Source organism: Arachis ipaensis, chromosome B8 (assembly GCF_059453495.1).
Source record: "Arachis ipaensis isolate K30076 ecotype BB chromosome B8, ASM5945349v1, whole genome shotgun sequence".
NCBI lineage: Eukaryota > Viridiplantae > Streptophyta > Magnoliopsida > Fabales > Fabaceae > Arachis > Arachis ipaensis.
Window position 1 is genome coordinate 105,148,657 of NC_142443.1, and position 25,340 is coordinate 105,173,996.

Sequence of the window (25,340 nt, forward strand, 5' to 3'; positions counted from 1 at the left end):
GCGCTTCTTTAATGTCAATAGCTTGACAGTGGGCTCTCATGGAGCCTCACAGATGTGCAGAGCTTTGTTAAAACTCTCCAACACCAAACTTAGAGTTTGGATATGGGAGTTCAACACCAAACTTAGAGTTTGGTTGTGGCCTCCCAACACCAAACTTAGAGTTTGACTGTGGGGGCTCTGGTTGACTCTGCTTTGAGAGAAGCTTTTCAAGCTTCCTCTCCATGGTTGCAGAGGGAGATCCTTGAGTTTTGAATACAAGGGAGTTCTCATTCCATTGAAGGACTATTTCACCTCTGTCAACATCAATCACAGCTCTTGCTGTGGCCAGGAAAGGTCTTCCTAGGATGATGGATTCATCCTCTTCCTTTCCAGTATCCAGGACTATGAAATCAGTAGGTATGAAAAGGCCCTCAACCTTTACTAATACATCTTCTACTTGTCCATAAGCCTGTCTTCTTGAGCTGTCTGCCATCTCTAGTGAGATTTTAGCAGCTTGCACCCCATAGATTCCCAGTTTCTCTATTACAGAGAGGGGCATGAGGTTTATACCTGAACCAAGGTCACACAGAGCTTTAAAGATCATGGTGCCTATGGTACAAGGTAGTATGAACTTTCCAGGATCCTGTCTCTTCTGAGGCAATGTCAGTTGATCCAGATCACTTAGTTCATTGATGAACAAGGGAGGTTCAACTTCCCAAGCATCAATGCCAAACAATTTGGCATTCAGCTTCATGATTGCACCAAGAAACTTGGCAGTTTGCTCTTCAGTGACATCCTCATTCTCTTCAGAAGAGGAATATTCATCAGAGCTCATGAAGGGCATAAGGAGGTTCAATGGAATCTCTATGGTCTCTAGATGAGTCTCAGAGTCCTTTGGTTCCTCAGAGGGAAGCTCCTTATTGATCACTGGACGTCCCAGGAGGTCTTCCTCCTTGGGATTCACGTCCTCTCCTTTCCTCACAGGTTCGGCCATGGCGCTTATGTCAATGGCCTTGCACTCTCCTTTTGGGTTCTCTTCTGTATTGCTTGGGAGAGTACTAGGAGGGATTTCAGTGATCCTTTTACTCAGCTGGCCCACTTGTGCTTCCAGATTTCTAATGGAAGACCTTGTTTCATTCATGAAACTTACAGTGGCCTTAGATAGATCAGAGACTAGATTTGCTAAATTAGAAGCATTTTGTTCAGAGTTCTCTGTCTGCTGCTGAGTGGATGATGGAAAAGGTTTGCTATTGCTAAACCTGTTTCTTCCACCATTATTAAAGCCTTGTTGGGGCTTTTGATCCTTCCATGAGAAATTTGGATGATTTCTCCATGATGAGTTATAGGTGTTTCCATAAGGTTCACCTAAGTAATTTACCTCTGCTATTGCAGGGTTCTCAGGATCATAAGCTTCTTCTTCATAAGAAGCCTCTTGAGTACTGTTGGATGCAGCTTGCATTCCATGCAGACTCTGAGAGATCATATTGACTTGCTGAGTCAATATTTTATTCTGAGCCAATATGGTATTCAGAGTATCAATCTCAAGAACTCCCTTCTTCATAGGCGTCCCATTATTCACAGGATTCCTTTCAGAAGTGTACATGAACTGGTTATTAGCAACCATGTCAATGAGTTCTTGAGCTTCTGCAGGCGTTTTCTTTAGGTGAATGGATCCACCTGCAGAAGTGTCCAGTGACATCTTTGATAGCTCAGATAAACCATCATAGAATATATCCAGGATGGTCCATTCTGAGAGCATGTCAGAAGGACACTTTTTGGTCAACTGTTTGTATCTTTCCCAAGCTTCATAGAGGGATTCACCTTCTTTCTGTCTGAAGGTTTGAACATCCGCTCTAAGCTTGCTCAGCTTTTGAGGAGGAAAGTACTTGGCTAAGAAATCCGTGACCAGCTTATCCCAAGAGTTCAGGCTGTCTTTGGGTTGAGAATCCAACCATAATCTAGCTCTGTCTCTTACAGCAAAAGGGAAAAGCATGAGCCTGTAGACTTCAGGATCTATTCCATTAGTCTTAACAGTATCACATATCTGCAAGAATTCAGTCAAGAACTGAAAAGGATCTTCAGATGGAAGTCCATGAAACTTGCAGTTCTACTGCATCAGAGAAACTAATTGAGGTTTCAGCTCAAAGTTGTTTGCTCCAATGGCAGGAATGGAGATGCTTCTTCCATGTAAATTGGAATTAGGTGCAGTAAAGTCACCAAGCATCCTCCTTGCATTATTATTATTTTCGGCTGCCATCTCCTCTGCCTGTTCAAAAATTTCTGAAAGGTTATCTCTGGATTGTTGTATTTTAGCTTCTCTTAATTTTCTCTTCAGAGTCCTTTCAGGTTCTGGATCTGCTTCCACAAGAATGTTCTTATCCTTGCTCCTGCTCATATGACAAGGAAGAATGGCCAGAAAAATGATAATAATAATAATAGAGATCCTTTATACCACAGTATAGGGATCCCTTTGTGAGTGGAAGAGAAGGGGGAGACAAGGAATGTGATGTAAAGGAAGAAATGCAACTGTACGAATGGAAGAGATGTGAGATGAGATGTTAGGATATGAATGAATAAATAGAATAGAATGAGAGAGAAGGAGGGAATTTTCGAAAATTATTTTTGAAAAGGAGTTAGTGGTTTTTGAAAATGGTTTTTTTGAAAAATTGTTAGTAATTTTCGAAAATTATGTTTTAAAAATTAAAATAATTAATAAATTAAAAAGAAATTTTGAAAAAGGGGAGAGATATTTTCGAAAAATGAGAGAGAGAGAGAGTTAGTTAGGTGGTTTTGAAAAAGTTAAGAAACAAACAAAAAGTTAGTTAGTTAGTTGAAACAAATTTTGAAAAGATAAGTAGTTAGGAGGTTAGGAAAGATATTTTGAAAAGATATTTTTGAAAAAGATAAGATAAGAAGATATTTTTGAAAAGATATGATTGAAATTAGTTTTGAAAAAGATTTGATTTTTAAAATCACAATTAATGACTTGATTCATAAGAAATCACAAAATATGATTCTAGAACTTAAAGTTTGAATTTTTCTTAACAAGCAAGTAACAAACTTCAAATTTTTGAATCAAAACATTAATTGTTTATGTTATTTTCGAAAATTATGATATAAAATAAGAAAAAGATTTTTGAAAAATATTTTTGAAATTTTCGAAAATAACTAAGAAATTTGAAAAAGATTTGATTTTTGAAAAAGATTTTGAAAAAGATAAGATTTTCAAATTGAAAATTTGATTTGACTCATAAGAAACAACTTGATTTAAAAATTTTTTGAAAAAGTCAATCCAAATTTTCGAATTTGAGGAAAGAAAAAGGGAAAGATATTTTTTTGATTTTTGAATTTTTATGAAAAACATGAAAATTATGCAATGCATGAAATTTTTAGATCAAAACAATGAATGCATGCAAGAATGCTATGAATGTCAAGATGAACACCAAGAACACTATGAATGTCATGATGAACATCAAGAACATATTTTTGAAAAATTTTTAATGCAAAGAAAATATGTAAGACACCAAACTTAGAAATCTTTCATGTTTAGACACTAAGAATTCAAGAATGCATATGATAAACATGAAAAGATACAAAACAAAAAAAATCATCAAGATCAAACAAGAAGACTTACCAAGAACAACTTGAAGATCATGAAGAACACTATGAATGCATGATATTTTCGAAAAAATGCAAGATGCATATGCAAGTGACACCAAACTTATGATATGACTCAAGACTCAAACAAGAAACACAAAAATATTTTTGATTTTTATGATTTTCTAATTTTTTTTTGGATTTTTATTTTATGTTTTTCAAAAAATAATTTTGAAAAAGAAAATAAGGATTCCAAAATTTTTAATATGAATTCCAGGAATCTTATGCTCTAAAGCTCCAATCAAAGGGTCAGGCATGGCTTAATAGCCAGCCAAGCTTTAGTATGTAACTCAGACATGACACGCCTGACATTCCTTTCATTCAACAGCCAATTGGCTAAGAAAGATAAAGAAGCTCTTCTCTTGGGTCTAAGGATTGAGACATGGCTTTACAGCCAGCCAGGCTTCAACATGCTTCATGAAACGCTAGAATTCATTCTTAAAAATTCTGAAACCATAGAATAATTTATTTTTGAAAACATTTTTTTTTTCGAAAACAAAGAAGACTTTTTGAAAGATTTTTGAAAAATTTTTGAAAACAAAACAAAAAGAAAATTACCTAATCTGAGCAACAAGATGAACCGTCAGTTGTCCATACTCAAACAATCCCCAGCAACGGCGCCAAAAACTTGGTGGACGAAATTGTGATCACATTAATGTAGTACTCTTTGTTATTGTATGGAATCATTATTATGGCTCTTTACTATGTATGTGTGGACACAACTCCGTTCAACTAACCAGCAAGTGTACTGGGTCGTCCAAGTAATAAACCTTACGTGAGTAAGGGTCGATCCCACAGAGATTGTTGGCTTGAAGCAAGCTATGGTCACCTTGCAAATCTCAGTCAGGCGGATTTAAACATGATATTTTATTAGATTAAAATAAACAATAAAAGGGATAGAGATACTTATGTAGATTCATCGGTAGGGATTTCAGATAAGCGAATGGAGATGCTTTTCGTTCCTCTGAACCTCTGCTTTCCTGCTATCTTCATCCAATCAGTCTTACTCCTTTCCATGGCTGGCTGTATGCAAGGGCATCACCGTTGTCAGTGGCTACATCCCCTCCTCTCAGTGAATCGTATGCTCACGCACCCTGTCACGGCACGGCTATTCATCTGTCGGTTCCCGATCATGCTGGAATAGGATTCACCCTCCTTTTGCGTCTGTCACTAACGCCCAACAATCGCGAGTTTGAAGCTCGTCACAGTCATTCAATCATTGAATCCTACTCGGAATACCACAGACAAGGTTTAGACTTTTCGGATTCTCTTGAATGCCGCCATCATTCTAGCTTACGCCACGAAGATTCTGGTTAGGAGATCTAAGAGATACTCATTCTAGCTTAATTCATGTAGAACAGAAGTGTTTGTCAGGCACGCGTTCATAAGGGGGAAGGATGATGAGCGTCACACATAATCATCACCTTCATCACGTTCTTGGGTGCGAATGGATATCTTAGAAGAGAAATAAGAAGAATTGAATAGAAAATAGTAGTACTTTGCATTAATCTTTGAGGAACAGCAGAGCTCCACACCTTAATCTATGGAGTGTAGAAACTCTACCGTTAAAAATACATAAGTGAAGGTCCAGGCATGGCCGAGATGGCCAGCCCCCTAAACGAGATCAATAGTCTCCTAAGATGAACAATGGAATAAAACTGAGACCAAAGATGTCAAATACAATAGTAAGAGGCCCTATTTATAATAAACTAGCTACTAGGGTTTACATGAGTAAGTAATTGATGCATAAATCCACTTCCGGGGCCCACTTGGTGTGTGTTTGGGCTGAGCCTGAGTGTTGCACGTGCAGAGGCCATTTGTGGAGTTGAACGCCAGTTTCTGTGCCAGTTTGGGCGTTCAACTCTGGTTTTGGATCCTTTTCTGGCGCTGGACGCCAGATTTGGGCAGAAGGCTGGCGTTGAACGCCAGTTTATGTCGTCTATTCTTGGCCAAAGTATGGACTATTATACATTGCTGGAAAGCCCTGGATGTCTAATTTCCAACGCAATTGGAAGCGCGCCATTTCGAGTTCTGTAGCTCCAGAAAATCTACTTTGAGTGCAGGGAGGTCAGAATCCAACAGCATCAGCAGTCCTTTTTCAACCTCTGAATCTGATTTCTGCTCAAGTCCCTCAATTTCAGCCAGAAAATACCTGAAAGCACAGAAAAACACACAAACTCATAGTAAAGTCCAGAAATATGAATTTAACACAAAATCTATTAAAAACATCCCTAAAAGTAACTAGATCCTACTAAAAATATACTAAAAACAATGTCAAAAAGCGTATAAATTATCCGCTCATCACAACACTTTTAGTGACACGCTTTTCAGCCACAAAAAGACAAAAATCTGTATATATCCATCTGTACACTAGATGGACCCTTCATATATAGATGCGATGGTATAAAAACATATTTATTGGGAATCAGGAAACATAAAGATAGTTTTTTTAAAATATCAAAACTTAAATAATAAGATTTAAAGAAAAGGTGAAAGGGACCCCATATTTTTTTTATAGTAAGAAAAAAATAATACTTATCCTAAGTTATGTATAAGAATATAATAATCATATGATATTTAGCATTTACAATAATAGTAAAATGTACAAAACAACAAAATTATTTTGTGTCTGACACTTGGAAATAAAAAACTAGAAAAAATCCAAAGTAATGAAAATGGAACACCCTTTTCTTATTAACTTAGATAAAATGAACACCCCTGAGGGCTGAGGGTGTAAATTTTATTTGTAAAATAATTTCATCAGATGCGACAAACAAATAACTACACAATAAACTACATATTATAGGCCCAAGTAATGATGAATTAGTCATGGAATCTATTTACAATCAACATTCAATAAAAAAATAGCAAAAAAAAAAGAAAAGTTTTTTTTTTGGTATTGTTTTTTTTTTTTTTTTGGTATTAAAAAAAAAAGAGAGAGAAGTTAATCTAAATAAACAGATCCGTTGACCAAAATAAAAAAATAAGTCAATTCAGGGCCGATCTTAAATGTATAGTTTATTGGGGTGTCATTTTTGGGCTTAGTGTATAAATCCAACTATTACCAAATAAAAAATAAACTCTTGCATAGGGAGAATGGAAAAAAGGGATGAGAATCTATGGTTTCTAGTAGCCTATGATGCACGGACACAGAATATGACACGATATGGGATATGTCGACACGCGAATTTTAAAATTTTATAAGACATGGGGACACGCATACATATAAAATATAAAGTACTTTTTTAGATAAATTATAATGATATTTTGATATTTTATTGATATTAAAATATAAATTAATTTTTTTAATTACTTTTAATGTCTTATTTTAATTATATCAAATATTTAAAATATCTTTTTGTTTTAATAAATAATAATATATACTATATCTAAATTTATTTCAAGAATATATATTAAGAATAAGACTGGATACGCTAACACGTGATGTATTTTGGTGTGTCTAAGTGTGTCTGGAGAAGAATTTTTTATTTTTTATTAAGACACGGTTGAACACATCAGACACGCATGTCAGACGAGTGTCGATGAGTGTCGTATCCAAAATGTGTCTGACACGCGGACACAGCAACTCAGAGAAGTGTCCGTGCTTCATAGCTATGATGCAATCTAACTACCCTATATTCTGCTTTTCCACACACACGCACGCACGCGCGCGCGCACACACACGGTTTAAGAAATTAATATATGAATGTGCACCCATTTTCCAAAATTTCCAATGAATATCCAAAGTAAACTTTTATTTTCTATCGATGTTTTTCAAAACTCTCCCACACTTAAATGATACACACCCCTCAACCTAAGCTAATCAAAGATGCAAATCATAGACATTCATGAAATTTTTCTTAGGATTGTGATGTGCTAATATTAAGAACAAAAAGGGTTAATAAGGCTCAAAAGTGGTTCACAAGGGTATATACAAGGGTGAGGCTATATGGGTTAGTAAGCTTTAATTGCAACAATAGCCTCAATCATTCTAAATGCATTCAAATATCAAACATTGAATATAAAGAATTAAGTAAATCCAAGATGACAATCATAGAAGGAGCATAGCACATAAGAATAAAGATTGTGGTTAAAATATACAGCCACACATTAAAAGTGCAACAACTCACAAGGATGTTTGTTCTATCTCTCTTCTATGTCTCACAAAATAGTTCAAGCAAGTTTAAAAAGAATTTTTTGAATCAAATCAATGGAACACTCTAAAAAGAGATTTTTCTTGGAAATTTTTGTTGTATTCACCAAGCTTATTATCTATGTATGTATGTGGTGCACGAAACTGGCTCCGCAGAATTCGCACGGATAGACCGGCAAGTATACCGGGTCGTCCAAGTAATACCTCAGGTCAGTGAGGGTCGAACCTACAGAGGTTGTTGGTTTGAGAAAGCAGTGGATACCTTGCAGACCTTAGTTAGGTGGATAGAAAATATAGTTTGTCACGAAAAATGCATAAAACGAAATAAATAAATAAAACGTTACTAGATAGATGAGAATTAATGGTAATAGAATGGTTGAGGCTTCGGAGATGCTTTGTCTTTCCGGATTAACTTTTCTTACTGTATTCTTCAATAACCATCTAATTCTTTCAATGTCAGCCGTAAGTGATTAACTCATGTCCTCTCATCAAGTTAACCTCCTCCACTACAGCAATTGATGAGCGGATATTTTATACGCTTTTTGGCATCATTTTCATATAGTTTTTAGTATGTTTTGTTTAAGTTTTATTAAGTTTTCATAGGTTTTAGTGTAAAATTCACATTTTTGGATTCTACTTTGAGTTTGTGTGTTTTTATGCAATTTCAGATATTTTTTGGCTGAAATTGAGGAGTTGGAGCAAAAGTCTGATTCAAAGGCAGAGAAAGCACTGTAGATGCTGTCCAAATCTGACCTCCTTGCACTCAGAAGAGCTTTTCTGGAGCTGTAGGAATCCAAATGGAGCATTCTTAACGGCTATGGAAAGCTAACATCCATAGCTTTCCAGCAATGTATAATAGTTCATACTTTATTTCAGAATTGAAGGCCCAAAACTGGCATTCAACGCCAGCCTCTTGCTTTATTCTGGCGTCCAGCGCCCAAAGGAGAAGAGACCAGCGTCCAACGCCCATAAAGGACCCCCTAGCCAGCGTTCAATGCCCTAGAGGCCTCCTAGCATGTAGATCTCATCAAAGCTCAGCCCAAACAGTCACCAAGTGGGCCCCGGAAGTAGATTTTTAGCACTAAAAGACTGTTTTACCCTTTTTTATGTAATCCTTAGTCATTAATTTAGTATTTAAAGACTTTTACACCTCTCATTAAAGGAAGGATGCACACTTTACACCTTTTGACACCTTACACATTTTTATCATTGTATTTTCTATCAGTATGAGTTTCTAAAGCTTCTAGGTTGAGGGGAGGAGCCCTGCTGAGTTTTATGGATTAATAAAAGTATTACTGTTCTATTTCAATTTGTGTTTGTTTCTCTATTCTAAGATGTATCTTCGTTCTTCATTATAAGACCGCGTGCCTGACAACCACCCGTGTTTTTCTTGAGTTCAGAGTGAGTCTTTCATCGGACAATGATGAACCACCAGCTTGATTATACATCTCTTAGACAGCTAATCCACGACTTCGTTGGGGACTTCTCGAGACACCAGTTCAGCCGAGGTATGGGGAGATTAGAGTCTTTGTGGTAGAGGCTAGAACCCAAAGGCGCAGCATTCTCTGATATGGAAAACTCGACCTTGTCTATGGTGTTTTGAGTAGGATCATTAAGGAGAAGAGACTGCAGAAGCTTCACCCTCAATCAGAATGGATCCACACTAACCCCGGGGTTCAGATCTGGAGGAGCATTGGCAACCTCTCAACCGGCGTCAATCACATACAACCTGCTATAGAAGAAATCATTCATAGTTGAAGAAGACAGTAAGACCAGAATTAATCCAGAAGAACAAAGCATCTCCAAGCCTTAACCATCTTTTTATCATTATAAATATATCAACCCAGTTAAGAACTATTTATTCCTTTTATGCTTCTAAACAAATCCAACAACTCTTCTATTCGCCTGACTAAGATCTACAAGATAACCATAGCTTGCTTCAAATCACAATCCTCGTGGGATTGACCTTGACTTGCTGATGAATTCATATTTTATAATATATTTTGGTTTGATATGAGTGGATTTCATCACTTAAACCCACATTTATTCATCCACATAGCATACTTTTGTGTTCTCTCCCTTAATTGAGCCTAATTGTGAAAACATGCATTTTTGTGCTTAAATTAGTGATTTTTAATCCCACTTTTATGCCATTCGATGCCATGACATGTTTGTTGAGTGATTTTAGGTCCTAGAGGCAAGTTTGGCAAGGCAAAAGTGGAAGGAAGCATGTACAAAGGGAGAAAACATGAAGAAAATAAGGAGAAGCACACATCCATGTGTGCGTACGCACAACTCCCTGTGCATATGCACAAGAGGAAATTTCAGTATGTGTGCGTACGCACAGGTACCTGCACGTGCCTTCATTAAAAACGCACGTGACTCGCGTTTTTGAGGGATTGGAGGCCCATTTCTGAAGGCTTGGAGGCTGATTTTGGATGCTATTTGAAGGGGGCATGATAATGGCCTAAAGTGGGTTATGGATTTTTCTCAAAATAGAATTGGCGTTGCAAGTATAGTTCCCAACCGAGCAATTGGCCAATAATCAAATTTAATTCTAAAGATGTCACAATACAAAACAAATATAAACTGAGAGTTTGAAATCCCGGATCGTCGTCCTGAGGAGTTGCAATTAAGTGATCATTTATTGCCTATGATTGATTGCAAGAGAGGTAAGAAATATAAATAGCAACAAAGTAACTTAACATGCAAGAAATTGAATGAAAGCAATTAAATGAGCATGCAAGGAATTAAAAGTCAAAATAGTAAAAGTCAAAGCAATTAAATGCAAGAAAAGGAAAATTCAAGTGCAAGAAATCTCTTGGCATGTATTGGGAGCTAAGGTTACCTATCCTAGCCATTGACAACAAACACATGATGATTATGAAGAGTTAATCCTACTTAGTCAACCCTACATCGAGGATAAGTCAAATAGGCATAATTGATTTCAATCCATAAGTCCAAGTCAACACTATTAATGGGAGACTTAGAGTCAATGGAAACCAAATCAACTAACTACTCTAATGTATCAAACAAGAATGGACATCAATGACTCAAGGGTCACCAAAATCCTCAATACCAAGCCAAGAGTGAGGAAAAACTAAGTAAAAACAAAGCCAAGCATTTTATCAAACACTTGGTGTGAGTGAGAATAAAATAATATTAAAATACATTAAAAATAAAATCTAACTACCAAAAGCAAGAAAATGATAACAACAACTAAAAGAAGCATTAAATGAACATAAAACATAAATTGCATTAATAGAAATTAAAGAAGTACAAGAGTATTCATAAAATGAAAAGTGACATCAAAAAGAAATTAAGAAGAAGAACTAAGATAACTAAGACAATAAAGCGTGAAAACATAAATGAAACTACATTAAAACAAGAATTAAAGACTGAAATTAAAGAGAAATTAACTAAACCTAACCTAATTCTAGAGAGAGGGGGGAGCTTCTCTTTCTAGAAAACTAAGAGAAAAGCATAGAAAAGCTAAACCTAATTGCCCCCTTGCTTCCACTTGAATTGGGGTTGAAATAGCTTCAGAAATGAGTTGGATTGGGTTTTGGAGGCCCAAAATTCGCCTCCAACGATTTGCAATTAATGACCTCACGTGACTCGGGTCACGCGTATGCGTGGGTCACACGCACGCATCACTGAGCGAAATTCACTTCCACGCGTACGCATGGGTCACGTGTACGCGTTGCCTGGCTCGCACTTGTGCGCGCACACGCGTCGCTTGTGCGCACGCACGGATCGCTGAATCTTCCAAACTCCATTTCTTCATAGTTTCTTCCCTTTTGCATGCTCTTTTCTTCACTTCTTCAACCCATACTTGCCTTGGAAACCTGAAATTACTTAGTAAACACATCAAGGTATCAAATGCGATCAAAGTGAATAAAATTTAGCAATTAAAAGGCCTAAAGAGCATGTTTTCACTTTCAAGCATAATTTAGGAAGAAATCACAAAACTAAGCTATTTCAATGGATAAGTGCAAGAAAAGATGATGAAATCCACCCAAATAGATCAAATAAATACCATAAAATGTAGATTCATCCACACACTTAAACAATAGCATGTCCTCATGCTATACTCAAGAAGGAAACAAGGGGTATTATTTTTTTCCATGCAAGTAAACTACCTATATGCAATCTACCTATATGAATGCAACTACTTAGTCAAAATAAATCAATATCCAAGAATACATATATAAACATAAGGGTTAAAGTGATCTTAACCAAGTCAAATCCATAATTGAATTGTGTTCTAGAAAAGAATTTACAAACTTGCAAGAAAAGAATTTACAAACTTGCAAGATAAGAATTAAGCATAGGTGAAAACATGTATATGAGCAATCAAACCCTCACCGGATGTGTATCCGCTCTAGCCACTCAAGTGAATAGGGGTGATTTACTCAATTCTCTTCTAACCATACTTTCTAAGATTTGTCTTTTATCTAACAATCAACCTTATTCAATGTATGCATACAAATATCATGAGGGCTTTTCCATAGGGTATAATGGGATTAGGGTAAAGGTAAGGATGCATATGGTTAAGTGAGCTTGAAATTTGCATCTCTGATTAGCCCAAGCTCTCACCAACCTACATAACAACCTATACAATTCAAAGCAAACCTAACTACCCATTCCTCACTTTTCTTACACACTCATGCATTTTCTTTTTAATCACATCTCATATGCATTGTTCTTATTACTTCACTTTGGAGCATTTTGTCCCCTTTCTATTATTTTCTTTTTTTTTTCAATACAATATATATATACAAAAATATCAATGCATATGGTTTAAGCATTTCATGCATGAGTATGTACCCAATTCCCAAGATTTTTCAACAAAGTACAAAAATTCACTTTTATCTCAACCAAAGTTTTCAAACTTCCCCACACTTAGATGATATTCACTCTCACTAGCCTAAGCTAATCAAAGATCCAAATAAGGGACATTTATTATTTTTTTACTTTAAGGCTAGTAATGTGCTAAAATTAAGAACAAGAGGGGATTGAAATAGGCTCAAAGTTGGTTAACAAAGGAAGATAAAAGGGTAGGTTATTTGGGACAAGTGAGCTTAATGAAAATATGGCCTGAATCATATAAATGTATATATACATCAAACAATAGACATAAAGAATCAAACAAATCAAAGATTGCAATCATAAAAAGAGAATAACACACACAAGAATGAAAATAGTGGTTAACATGATGTAACAACACAATTAGGCTCAAAACTCACATGCTTATGTGTTCATAACTCAAAAATATGTTCCACAATATATTTCAAGCAAGTTTCAATCAAAAGTTCCAACTCAATTCAATTAGGATGTCAATACCCTATAAAAATTATTTTTTTGGAAAATCTCATTAAAGTAACTAAGCTTATTATATGTATGCAAAGACATGCAATAAACTAAGTGAGCATGTAATTAAAGCTCTAAAATATATACAAACTAAGATGAAAAATTCCACTAAGAATTCAAAAAGAATGTGAAAGCGTTAGGATTAGAGTATGTCACCCATGTTGCCGATTGGCGACGACCTCCCTATACTTAAGGGTTTGCACGGTCCTCCGTGCACTCAAAGACGAGCAAGGGGGTTGATAAACCCCATTTGTAGGGTTTATCTTGTACTTAATTTAGGAGATTTTATGACCTTTTACACACATTTATTCAATAAAATAGTATAGTTTCATGATTGTCTCCTAAATTGTGCTTAAGTGTGAAAACATACTTTTTAGGCCCTTAATTGTTTAATCTTGACTTACCTTTGATTCCATTAGATGCCTTGATATATTTGTTAAGTGATTTCAGGTTTATGAGGCAAATATTGGATCAAGGGAACGAAGGAAAAGCATGTAGAAACGGAGAACTCATGAAGAAATGAAGGAATTGCAAAAGCTGTCAAGCCGACCTCTTCGTACTTAATCGATCATAACTTGAGCTACAAAGGTTCAAATGATACGGTTTCAGTTGCGTTGGAAAGCTAACATCCGGGGCTTCAAAAAAATATAAGATTTTCCATAGTTGCATCGCAGATAGGGGCACACACGTGCACGGTACGCGTATGTGCCGATGGTGGCACATGATTTACTTAATGTAACTCGTGGCCAGCAAATTCTAAAGCCTTGTGGGCCCAATCCAACTCATTTCTGATGCTATTTAAGCCAAGGATTGAAGGTTAATTAACATACTTTTGATCATTAGTCATAGTTTAAGTTTTAGAAGTAGTTAAAGTTAGTTTTTAGAAAGAGAAGCTCTCACTTCTCTCTAGAATTAGGATTAGGTTTTAAATCTATATCTAGTTTTTCTAATTTTCCTTTTCTTTCCTTAATTGTTCTCTTGTAGTTGTAGAATTCTTCTTCTATTGTAATTCCTTTGTATTGTTAGTTGTAGTTTATGAACTTTCTTTTGTAGATCTACACTTCTTCTTCAACGCAATTGGTAAGTTTCTTGTTGTTTCATAATTGCTTTTCCTTTTCTATTGTTGATCTCTTGCTATTCTAGTTAAATCTCTCTTTAATTATTGCAATTCATGTTGTTTACTTTTATTGCCTTCTATGTGTTTGATGAAATGCCTCTTTTATCTTTAGTATAGATTTTGCTCCTCTTGGCCTAGGTAGAGTAATTAGTGACGCTTGAGTTATCTAATTCCTTTGTTGATTGATAATTAGAAGTTGCTAATTGATTTGGATACCACTAAAGCTAGTCTTTCCCTTGGGAGTTGGCTAGGACTTGTGGAATTAAGTTAATTCATCCACTTGACTTTCCTCCATTGTAGAGGTTAACTAAGTGGTAGCAATGAATAATTTGTGGTCACAATTGAGGAGGATAGCTAGGATAGAACTTCTAGTTCTCATATCTTGCCAAGAGCTTTGTTAGTGGTTAGTTTATTTTCTTCGCCATTTATATTTCTTGTCTCCTATCTCAAAACCCCCGCAAGATATTTCATAGCCAATAACAAGAATACTTTGTTGCAATTCCTAGGGAGAACGATCCGAGGTTCAATACTTCAGTTTATAGATTTTAGGGGTTTGTTACTTGTGACAAACAAATTTTTGTATGAAAGGATTAGTGTTGGTTTAGAAACTATACTTGCAATGAGACTTCATTTGAGAAATTCTAGACCACACAAAAGTCCATTCATCAGGGGTGTAGTGACTTCGGATTGTCACCTTCATCTGTTGGATCAATTGGCTGCTGCATGCTCTTCCTCCCGCTTCTTTTGTTGCTTTAAGGTGCATCATCCATGAAAAATAAGAAATAGGATGGCAAGATGAGTGAATGCAAAAACAAGGAAGCAAAGATTTTTGGAGTGAGGAAAGAGTCACTAAAATGAGTGAGTGAATAAGTTTGTGACATGAAGAAAAACGAGTGCGTGTATTCTAAGTTGCGCAGCTTCGAACGCACACACACTAGCATGGCAAGCTAGGTCACAATTAGACAAAATAAGCATGCACTTCGCTCATTCTAGTGTGCTTGAAATACTTAAAAAAATAAACTTGTATACCAAGATAAACAAACAAGCAATAAAGTGGCATGAAAGTATTCAAGCAAGAATCCAGGAATTGTTGAAATGGATAATGAAGCAACACCTAATTGACATGAAGTGGAAAACATGGCAAGCATAATCCACAAAGTTTAAAAAGCTCAAAAAGTGTCATTAGGTAAGCTTATGATCTAATTTCACAATTCTCAATGTTAATGCATCAAATAGGTGACTTAATTAAAAATCAATCATAAACAAGCATCACCTAACAAAAAATGCATCAACTAAGAACAAATTGCCGATCTATAAATAATGAAATCCAATTACATGGTGGCCAAAACATGCAATTTAGAAATCCAAAAAGATTCATGAAGGCAATGTTATGAGTACTTGGTATGCACAAAATTAATCATAAAGAACTCAATACCAAGCCACAATTAATAACCTCAATAAAGATATCCAACAATAAATAGCAATGACAATATCAATAATTTAGCAGCAATATCTCAACACAATCAATAAATCAACCTAATCATCCAACACTTAGCATCAAGATAGAAAATAAACTAACTAAGCTAAATAACTAACTAACAAACTACCTAACTAACTAACTAACTAACTAAAGGTGAGTGTCATGGGTGGTGAAGTATAGTGGTGAGTGGTCGTTGAAGAAGGGAAAGAAAAGAGGAGAAGAGAAAAGAAGTGAAGAAGTAGAGAGAAGAGAGGAATAGAATAGTGCAAAAACAGGGGCGTGCGTACGCACAACGGTTCGTGCGTACGCACAAGGGGTCACGCGTAAGCGTGAGAGACACGTGCGAAAATGGGTATCGACGCGTACGCGTTGGGGATGCGTGCGAAAAATGGGGTCGACGCGTATGCGTGGGGGATGCGTACGCATCGATGAGCAAAATGAAAAGGGTTGTGCGTTCGCACTATCCGTGCAAACACCGCGGACAGAGGCCTTGTTTCGAGGTGTGCGTGGGCACAGGCTTGTGCCTACCGACAGAAAGGCTGAATTTTTTTTTTGTAGGAAGGATCATGTGTGCGTGCGCACACAGGTCCATGCACGCACACAGGAGCTTAAAAGACCAGGGGTTCATACGTACAGGCTGTGCCAGCGCTCCCAACAGAACGGGTGCAATGGAGTGTGCGTACGCACACTGTGGTGCATACGCATAGATCGCGCAAAAGGAAGGTTGTGTGCATGCGCACAAGGTCGTGTGCACGCGCAAAGCACAAAACACAGGGGAATGTGCACGCACAAGGCGTGCAAGCGCTCCCAACAGGGGCCATACAGGCTGGTGTGCGTATGCACAGGGTGGTGCGTACATACAGATCGTAAAACTTCATTGTTGTGTGCATGCGCACAAGGGTGTGCGCACGCACATGCCCTGTTTTCCCAAAAAAATTTCTTCAAAATCTTAGGCTATAAGCCTTAACTCAATAAAAGCTCAACATCAAAACATTCAAGAACCCATAAATTCATGATCCAAACAAAAATTAACCTATCTAAACTCAAAATTAATTTAATCCTAAGTCAACCAAGCTAACAAACATGCAATAAACCAAAATTATAAACAAAGAGAAAGGGTAAGAAAGATGTTATCATGGTGGGGTGTCTCCCACCTAGCACTTTGGTTTAATGTCCTTAAGTTAGACTTATGGAGAGCTCTAATGGAGACTTGTGCTTATATTCATCTTGGAGCTTCCAACAATGCTTGAATCTCCAAAATTCCCAATTGATTGCACCAAGCTTGGATGGAGTGTCCAACAAGCTATGAGCTCCCAACAAGAAAAACGAAAAGCAAACAAGAAAAACATATTCACAATATCAACATATTTACACTAGCAAACAAAAAGTAATATATTCACATACCAACATATTCACAATAACCAAAAATAACCAAGCAACATTTGAACAATCATCCAAAAATAATCTATTCACAATATTCACAATATGCACAATAGCCAACAACATAACACCATTTCAACTCCCCGACAATGGCACCAAAAATTTGATAATGGCCTAAAGTGGGTTAGAAATTTTTCTCAAAATAGAATTGGCATTGCAAGTATAGTTCCCAACCCAACAATTGGCCAATAATCAAATTTAATTCTAAAAATGTCACAATACAAAACAAATACATACCGAGAGCTTGAAATCCCGGGTCGTCTTCCCTAGGAGTTATAATTAAGTGATCATTTATTGGCTATGATTGATTGCAAGAGAGGCAAGAAATGTAAATAGCAAGAAAGTAACTTAACATGCAAGAAATTGAATGAAAGCAATTAAATGATCATGCAAGGAATTAAAAGTTAAAACAGTAAAAGTCAAAGCAATTAAATGCAAGAAAAGGAAAATTCAAGTCCAAGAAATCTTTAGGCATGGATTGGGATCTAAGTTTACCTATCCTAGCCATTGACCACAAACACATGATGATTATGAAGAGTTAATCCTACTTAGTCAAACCTACATCGAGGATAAGTCAAATAGGCATAATTGATTTCAATCCATAAGTCCTAGTCAATACTATTAATGGGCAACTTAGAGTCAATGGAAACCAAATCAACTAACTACTCTAATGTATCAAACAAGAATGGACATCAATGACTCAAGGGTCACCAAAGTCCTCAATACCAAGCCAAGAGTGAGGAAAAACTAAGTAAAAACTAAGCCAAGCATTTTATCAAATACTTGTTGTGCTTGAGAATAAAATAATATTAAAATGAATTAAAAATAAAATCTAACTACTAAAAACAAGAAAATGATAACAACAACTAAAAGAAGCATTAAATGAACATAAAATATAAATTGCATTAATAGAAATTAAAGAAGTATGATGAAAGAACTATTGTTAGTCTAGATTTTCACAAAATAGAATTCCATCGTTGAAAGTATAGTTGATGAGCGGATAATTTATACACTTTTTGACATTGTTTTTAGTATGTTTTTAGTAGGATCTAGTTACTTTTAGGGATGTTTTCATTGGTTTTTATGTTAAATTCACATTTCTGGACTTTACTATGAGTTTGTGTGTTTTTCTGTGATTTCAGGTATTTTTTGGCTGAAATTGAGGGACTTGAGCAGAAATCAGATTCAGAGGTTGAAAAAGGACTGCTGATGCTGTTGGATTCTGATCTCCCTGCACTCAAAGTGAATTTTCTGGAGCTACAGAACTCGAAATGGCGCGCTTCCAATTGCGTTGGAAAGTAGACATCCAGGGCTTTCCAGCAATATATAATAGTCTATACTTTGGCCAGGAATTGACGACGTAAACTGGCGTTCAACGCCAGCTTTCTACCCAAATCTGGCGTCCAGCGCCAGAAAAGGAGCCAAAACCAGAGTTGAACGCCCAAACTGGCACAAAAGCTGGCGTTCAACTCCAAGAAGGACCTCTACATGTGCAACACTCAGGCTCAGCCCAAACACACACCAAGTGGGCCCAGGAAGTGGATTTATACATCAATTACTTACTCATGTAAACCCTAGTAGCTAGTTTATTATAAATAGGACCTTTTACTATTGTATTAGGCATCTTTGAACGCATTGTTCTTAGACCATGGGGGCTGGCCACACGGCCATGCCTGGACCTTCACTTATGTATTTTCATATGGTAGAGTTTCTACACTCCATAGATTAAGGTGTGGAGCTCTGCTGTTCCTCAAAGATTAATGCAAAGTACTACTGTTTTCTATTCAATTCTTCTTATTTCGCTTCTAAGATATCCATTCGCACCCAAGAACGTGATGAAGGTGATGATTATGTGTGACGCTCATCATCCTTCCCCCTTATGAACGCGTGCCTGACAAACACTTCTGTTCTACATGAATTAAGCTAGAATGAGTATCTCTTAGATCTCCTAACCAGAATCTTCGTGGCGTAAGCTAGAATGATGGCGGCATTCAAGAGAATTCGGAAGGTCTAAACCTTGTCTGTGGTATTCCGAGTAGGATTCAATGATTGAATGACTGTGACGAGCTCCGAACTCGCGATTGCAGGGCGTTATTGACAGACGCAAAAGGATAGTAAATCCTATTCCAGCATGATCGAGAACCGATAGATGAATAGCCATGCCGTGACAGGGTGCGTGAGCATATTATTCACTGAGAGGATAAGATGAAGCCATTGGCAAGGGTGATGCCTCCAGACGATTAGCCGTGCCGTGACAGGGCATTGGATCATTTTCCCGAGAGATGACCGAAAGTAGCCATTGACAGTGGTGACGTATCACATAAAGCCAGCCATGGAAAGGAGTAAGATTGATTGGATGAAGATAGCAGGAAAGCAGAGGTTCAGAGGAACGAAAAGCATCTCCATTCGCTTATCTGAAATTCCTACCAATGATTTACATAAGTATCTCTATCCCTATTCTATTATTTATTATTCGAAAACTCCATGATTATTTTATATCCGCCTGACTGAGATTTACAAGGTGACCATAGCTTGCTTCATACCAACAATCTCCGTGGGATTCGACCCTTACTCACGTAAGGTATTACTTGGACGACCCAGTGCACTTGCTGGTTAGTTGTATCGAAGTTGTGACAATTATGAATTAAGATCAGAGCACCAAGCTTTGGAGCCATTACCAGGATTTGTTCGAGCCTGGAGATCACAATTTCGTGCATCAAGTTTTTGGCGCCGTTGCCGGGGATTGTTTGAGTTTTCGGCAAGCTTTTGGTCCGGTAACATCAGTGCCAGATTCCCTTTTGATCCGGCAACAACACCAAGTTTTTGGCGCCGTTGCCGGGGATTGTTTGAGTTTGGACAACTGACGGTTCATCTTGTTGCTCAGATTAGGTAATTTTCTTTTTATTTTATTTTATTTTCAAAAATTTTTTTCAAAAATATTTCTAAAATTTTTTCATCTGTTTTCGAAAATAATATAAAAATATTTTCAAAAATAAATTATTCTATGGCTTCAAAATTTTTTAAGAATGAATTCTAGTGTTTCATGAAGCATGCGAAGCCTGGCTGGCTGTAAAGCCATGTCTAAATTCTTTTGGACTGAGGCTTCCAAACCATCAACATAGAGGCAAGTTACTTGGATAAGTAATGAGCAGTATATTCTCTTATGTTGCATGCTGAAGCTTGGCTGGCCATTGGCCATGTCTAGTGTTTTGGACCGGAGCTTTCATTGAAAGCTTGGCTGGCTAGTGAGCCATGTCTAATTCCTGGACTGAAGCTTTAGACTAACATGGCAAGATTCCTGGAATTCATATTAAAAATTTTGGAATCTTTATTTTTCTTTTTCATATAATTTTCGAAAAAAAAAAAATCCAAAAAATTAGAAAATCATAAAAATCAAAAATATTTTCTGTTTCTTGTTTGAGTCTTGAGTCATATCATAAGTTTGGTGTCACTTGCATATACATCTTGCATTTTTTCGAAAATATCATGCATTCATAGTGTTCTTCATGATCTTCAAGTTGTTCTTGGTAAGTCTTCTTGTTTGATCTTGATGATTTTTTGTTTTGTGTCTTTTCATGTTTATCATATGCATTCTTGAATTCTTAGTGTCTAAGCATTAAAGAATTCTAAGTTTGGTGTCTTGCATGTTTTCTTTGCATTAAAAATTTTTTCAAAATTGTGTCTATGATGTTCATCTTGACATTCAAAGTGTTCTTGGTGTTCATCTTGACATTCATAGCATTCTTGCATGCATTCATTGTTTTGATCTAAAAATTTCATGCATTGCATCTTTTTAGTGTTTTTCTCTTGCATCATAAAAATTCAAAAATAAAAAAAATATCTTTCCTCTTTTCTCTCATCAAATTCAAAAATTTGGATTGACTTTTTCAAAAATTTTTAAAATCAAATTGTTTCTCATGAGTCAAATCAAATTTTCAATTTGAAAATCTTATCTTTTTCAAAATCTTTTTCAAAAATCAAATCTTTTTCAAAATTCTTAGTTATTTTCGAAAATTCCAAAAATATTTTTCAAAAATCTTTTTCATATTTTTATACCAAATTTTCGAAAATAACATAATTAATTAATGTTTTGATTCAAAAATTTGAAGTTTGTTACTTGCTTGTTAAGAAAGATTCAAACTTTGAGTTCTAGAATCATATCTTGTGATTTCTTATGAATCAAGTCATTAATTGTGATTTTAAAAATCAAATCTTTTTCAAAAACTAATTTCTATCATATCTTTTCAAAAATATCTTCTCATCTTATCTTTTTCAAAAATATCTTTTCTAACCTCCTAACTTCCTATCTTTTCAAAATTTGTTTCAACTAACTAACTAACTTTTTGTTTGTTTCTTAACTTTTTCAAAACTACCTAACTAACTCTCTCTCTCTCTCTATTTTCGAAAATATCTTCCCCTTTTTTTCAAAATTTCTTTTTAATTAACTAATTATTTTTAATTTTTATTTTCGATTTCAAAAAAATTTTTGAAAAAAAAAATTACTAAACATTTTTCAAAAACTATTTTCAAAAATCACTAACTCTTTTTCAAAATAATTTTCGAAAAATTTCCCTCCCCCATCTTACTCTATTTATTCATTCATATCCTAACATCTCATCTCACATCTCTTCCATTCGTACAGTTGTGCTTCTTCCTTTACATTACATTCTTTGTCTCCCCCTCTTCTTCCACTTACATAAGGGAACCTTTATACTATGGTAAAGAGAATCTCTATTATTATTATTATCATTTTTCTGCCCATTCTTCCTTGTCATATGAGCAGGAGCAAGGATAAGAACATTCTTGTGGAAGCAGATCCAGAACCTGAAAGGACTCTGAAGAGAAAATTAAGAGAAGCTAAAATACAACAATACAGAGATAACCTTTCAGAAATTTTCGAACAGGCAGAGGAGATGGCAGCCGAAAATAATAATAATGTAAGGAAGATGCTTGGTGACTTTACTGCACCTCATTCCAATTTACATGGAAGAAGCATCTCCATTCCTGCCATTGGAGCAAACAATTTTGAGCTGAAACCTCAATTAGTTTCTCTGATGCAGCAGAACTGCAAGTTTCATGGACTTCCATCTGAAGATCCTTTTCAGTTCTTAACTGAATTCTTGCAGATATGTGATACTGTTAAGACTAACAGAGTAGATCCTGAAGTCTACAGGCTCATGCTTTTCCCTTTTGCTGTAAGAGACAGAGCTAGATTATGGTTGGATTCTCAACCTAAAGACAGCCTGAACTCTTGGGATAAGCTGGTCACGGCTTTCTTAGCCAAGTACTTTCCTCCTCAAAAGCTGAGCAAGCTTAGAGATGATGTTCAAACCTTCAGACAGAAAGAAGGCGAATCCCTCTATGAAGCTTGGGAAAGATACAAATAGTTGACCAAAAAGTGTCCTTCTGACATGCTTTCAGAATGGACTATCTTGGATATATTCTATGATGGTCTGTCTGAGTTATCTAAGATGTCATTGGATACCTCTGCAGGTGGATCCATTCACCTAAAGAAAACGCCTGCAGAAGCTCAAGAACTCATTGACATGGTTGCTAATAACCAGTTCATGTACACTTCTGAAAGGAATCCTGTGAACAATGGGACGCCTATAAAGAAGGGAGTTCTTGAGGTTGATACTCTGAATGCCATATTGGCTCAGAATAAAATATTGACTCAGCAAGTCAATATGATCTCACAGAGTCTGCATGGAATGCAAGCTGCATCCAACAGTACTCAAGAGGCTTCTTCTGAAGAAGAAGTTTATGATCCTGAGAACCCTGCAATAGCAGAGGTAAATTACGTAGGTGAACCTTATGGAAACACCTATAACTCAACATGGAGAAATCATCCAAATTTCTCATGGAAGGATCAAAAGCCTCAACAAGGCTTTAATAATGGTGGAAGAAACAGGTTTAGCAATAGCAAGCCTTTTCCATCATCAACTCAGCAACAGACAGAGAACTCTGAACAAAATGCTTCTAATTTAGCAAATCTAGTCTCTGATCTATCTAAGGCCACTGTAAGTTTCATGAATGAAACAAGATCTTCCATTAGAAATCTGGAAGCACAAGTGGGCCAGCTGAGTAAAAGGATCACTGAAATCCCTCCTAGTACTCTCCCAAGCAATACAGAAGAGAATCCAAAAGGAGAGTGCAAGGCCATTGACATAAGCGCCATGGCCGAACCTGTGAGGAGAGGAGAGGACGTGAATCCCAAGGAAGAATACCTCCAGGGACGTCTAGTGATCAATAAGGAGCTTCCCTCTGGGGAACCAAAGGACTATGAGGCTCATCTATAGACCATAGAGATTCCATTGAACCTCCTTATGCCCTTCATGAGCTCTGATGAGTATTCCTCTTCTGAAGAGAATGAGGATGTCACTGAAGAGCAAACTGCCAAGTTTCTTAGTGCAATCATGAAGCTGAATGCCAAATTGTTTGGCATTGATGCTTGGGAAGTTGAACCTCCCTTGTTCATCAATGAACTAAGTGATCTGGATCAACTGACATTGCCTCAGAAGAGACAGGATCTTGGAAAGTTCATAATACCCTGTACCATAGGCACCATGATCTTTAAAGCTCTGTGTGACCTTGGTTCAGGTATAAACCTCATGCCCCTCTCTGTAATAGAGAAATTGGGAATCTATGGGGTGCAAGCTGCTAAAATCTAATTAGAGATGGCAGACAGCTCAAGAAAACAGGCTTATGGACAAGTAGAGTATGTGTTAGTAAAGGTTGAAGGCCTTTACATCCCTGCTGATTTCATAGTCCTGGATACTGGAAAGGAAGAGGATGAATCCATCATCCTAGGAAGACCTTTCCTGGCTACAGCAAGAGCTGTGATTGATGTTGACAGAGGTGAAATATTCCTTCAATGGAATGAGAACTCCCTTGTGTTTAAAACTCAAGGATCTCCCTCTGCAACCATGGAGAGGAAGCAGAAAAAGCTTCTCTCCAAGCAGAGTCAACCAGAGCCCCCACAGTTAAACTCTAAGTTTGGTGTTGAAGAGTCTCAACAAAGCTCTGCACATCCGTGAGGCTCCATGAGAGCCCACTGTCAAGCTATTGACATTAAAGAAGCGCTTGTTGGGAGGCAACCCAATGTTTATCTAATTCTTATTTTTATTATTTTTCATGTTTTCTTAGGTTCATGATCATGTGGAGTCACAAGATAAATATAAAAATTGAAAACGGAATCAAAAACAGCAGAAGAAAAATCACACCCTGGAGGAGCATCTGCCTGGCGTTCAAACGCCAGAACAGAGCATAGTTTTGGCGCTGAACGCCCAGAATGGGAGCATCCTGGCGCTGAACGCCCAGAACAAGCATGGTTCTGGCGTTCAACGCCAGAAATGGCAGCAAATGGGCGTTGAACGCCCAAAATGGGCACCAACCTGGCGCTGAACGCCCAGAGTTGTGTGCAAGGGCATTTTACATGCCTAATGGGTGCAGGGATGTAAATCCTTGACACCTCCGGATCTGTGGACACCACAGGATCCCCACCCACCACACCCTCTATCTCTCCATCCATGACCATCCCTTCTGTTTTTCATCCACCACTCACATCCATACACACATCCCTCCATCTCCTCCATATCTTCTTCTTCTTCTATTCCTTTTTCTTTTGCTCAAGGGCGAGCAACATTCTAAGTTTGGTGTGGTAAAAAGCATAGCTTTTTTGTTTTTTTTTCATAACCATTGATGGCACCTAAGGCCAGAGAAGCCTCTAGAATGAGGAAAGGGAAGACAAAAGCTTCCATCAAGGGTCTATAGCTCAGTGGTAGAACATTTGACTGCAAACCAAGAGATCCCTGAGATACCTCAGGGGATACATTTTCTTCCACACAATTATTGGAAGCAACTAAGGGTGGAACATCAAGAGCACTCCATCATCCTTCATGAAATCAGAAAAGATCTAAAATCAATGAAGGAGGAGCAACAAAGACAAGGAAGAGACATAGAAGAGCTCAAGGACATCATTTGTTCCTCAAGAAGGAAACGCCACCATCACTAAGGTGGATTCATTCCTTGTTCTTATTTCTTCTGTTTTTCGTTTTCTATGTTGTGTGCTTATCTATGTTTGTGTCTTCATTACATGATCATTAGTAGTTAGTAACTTTGTCTTAAAGTCATAAATGTCC

General features: G+C 36.7%; 2 non-coding genes across 2 annotated transcripts; one reads left to right on the forward strand and one right to left on the reverse strand.

Moving 5' to 3' along the window:
• Positions 1 to 1,736: 1,736 nt before the first annotated feature.
• LOC148549109 (small nucleolar RNA R71) lies at positions 1,737 to 1,840 on the forward strand. The gene has a single exon (XR_015898387.1). It is a non-coding gene; the product is annotated as a small nucleolar RNA R71 (small nucleolar RNA).
• A 20,668-nt stretch (positions 1,841 to 22,508) lies between these two features.
• LOC148549110 (small nucleolar RNA R71) lies at positions 22,509 to 22,616 on the reverse strand. The gene has a single exon (XR_015897060.1). It is a non-coding gene; the product is annotated as a small nucleolar RNA R71 (small nucleolar RNA).
• Positions 22,617 to 25,340: the final 2,724 nt, after the last annotated feature.